The sequence below is a fragment of the Limulus polyphemus genome, unplaced genomic scaffold, assembly GCF_000517525.1.
Source record: "Limulus polyphemus unplaced genomic scaffold, Limulus_polyphemus-2.1.2 Scaffold3307, whole genome shotgun sequence".
Lineage (NCBI taxonomy): Eukaryota > Metazoa > Arthropoda > Merostomata > Xiphosura > Limulidae > Limulus > Limulus polyphemus.
In genome coordinates, this window is record NW_013668917.1 from 126,762 (window position 1) to 128,928 (window position 2,167).

Genomic DNA, 2,167 nt, shown 5'->3' on the forward strand with positions numbered 1-2,167 from the left:
ACAGTCACTTTAAACTTAACTACTTTTATAAACACATGCTATAATTCACAGCGATTTACACACTTTACTTGACTACTGCTCGCTTGACTTGATCCTCTGTCTCTATATCTATCTAGCTGCAAATTATCTCTCCGCTTTATTTGCCGGACTTATATACTAAAAAAGAGGGCACCTGGAACAGATTAGAGTTGCCAGGAAAAGTCAGGATCCTTTTAAAAACTCCAGCGCGCATGCTTCCAGCGTTGCGTGACTTCCGCTGTTATAACAACACACACACACACATAAAAGAAATGATTTCTTAGCTAGAATCTATAAAATCAGTTTAGGATGAATTTGAGTGTTTGGGCATGGAACTTGTTTATTTTTAACAGGTTATAATTATTGCATCTTAAAAAGAAAGACGTACTAATGGCGTTGGCTCTGTACTTAATGCATAAATAAATACAAAAAAATAACAAATAAATTAGTCAATTAAGTGAATAAATATTATACACTATAAAAATGTATAACAAGTTGCCAGTAATATTGCTAACTTTACGTAACATAAAGAAATACCTGGAAAAAGTACGAATTTTGCCAAGACAAAAAGTAGTGTCGTGGACATACTTTCTTGTTACGTAAACATAGACTTTTATTTATACTAAATAACGGTTGTGGTTATACGTATTTCAAAAACTTGTTAAAGGCTATATTTTTCTGAAATTAAACTAACATTTACAGAAAGAAATAATCACGTAATTGTAATATATTAAGGTAAAATGATCTTTATTGACATTAGTTAAACATTGTTGTCTTAATATATAATAAACCATAAAATTAATGAAATATGTGGCTATTTGAATTAAGAATATTATTATTGGTCAATATACTGCTATTTAACAACACTTAAAAATTTCCCTAAACATTAGAGGCATTCACTTTATTTTCGAAACCGAGATTATAATTTAGTTTTCTGATTTATCAAGTTTGTTTCAAGGTAAGCACAAAGCTACACAATGGGCAATCTATGTTCTGCCCACCACGGGTATCTAAACCCGGTTTATAGCGTCGTAAGTCCGCAGACATATCGCTGTGCCATTAGGAGGCATTCTGATTAATAATGATCAACATTTGTTCTTAGACATTGTACTGGTCCTTTCGTAGTAAATACATAACGCATAAATGTAAGCTTTACTTGTACAAATATAGAGATGAGCACGTAACAATAACAATCAATACAAAGTTGCAGTGGAACGAAATGTATCGGAACTACATTTTGACGTTGTTTGATGTTTCCTAGGTAGTATGATATCATCACAATTTGATTGGTTTTTAGGAAGAGTATGTAACAGCTGTTTCAAACGCAAATTATTCATACACTCGGATGATGGGAGAGGGGGAGAGTATTTGCATTCATGAAAGACAGCCAGTCAGCACCCCCCCCCCCCGCAAGGAGGAAATTTTCCCACCCTGGATTATCGAACCAAAATTTAAAAGATAACAGAAAAGACAAAACATTGAGTTTCCCTAGTTATAGTTTTGATATCATTTTTTCATCTTGTCTTCCTATGTAATATATCCTACGTACACCCATGGAATTCACTCTCATACTTTTAATACACTCACAACTTAAAGTGCGTAGAGTATTTTATGGTATCACACAGCTTCGAACCCTGCTTGCCAGCTTCGAAATACAGTACTCTACCAAAAGGGCCAACCTATGCCCTAAGGGGCAAAAGGGAGAAAGTAGAAGGAACTAATACTTTCAATCGTGTATTTTCCTTCAATTCAGTGAATGTTTCTTGACATAGTATAGTAACTATAAAATTACCAAAATAAAATAGGAAAATAGTTCAGAGCGCACGAATAACAAAAGTACTTTAATGTGTGGGGTGTGTTCAGCGACATATTTGTGATGAAACAACAATAAAATCATAAATATCGTATATTGGTAAAGACATTTTTGCGGTTTACGTTTATCACATTAAAGAAGGATTGCTAGAAAATTACGACATTTATGCTTTTGAGTAGCTCAGCAAATCATGAAATTTCATCGAAATTCTGTAAAATTTTGCAAAAAGGCTTAACAAAGCATAACAAAATTAAACTAGCATTTAACGTTTTTGGTGCAACAAATGATCTTAATACAAGTATTGTGTCAAGAGATTGTTGTTGTTGTTTATTATTT

General features: G+C 32.9%; 1 long non-coding RNA gene across 1 annotated transcript in view; it reads right to left on the reverse strand.

The window, feature by feature from the left end:
• The window catches only part of LOC111088201, a 12,008-nt gene that overhangs the window by 8,867 nt on the left and 974 nt on the right, over positions 1 to 2,167 (reverse strand). The window lies entirely within an intron of this gene.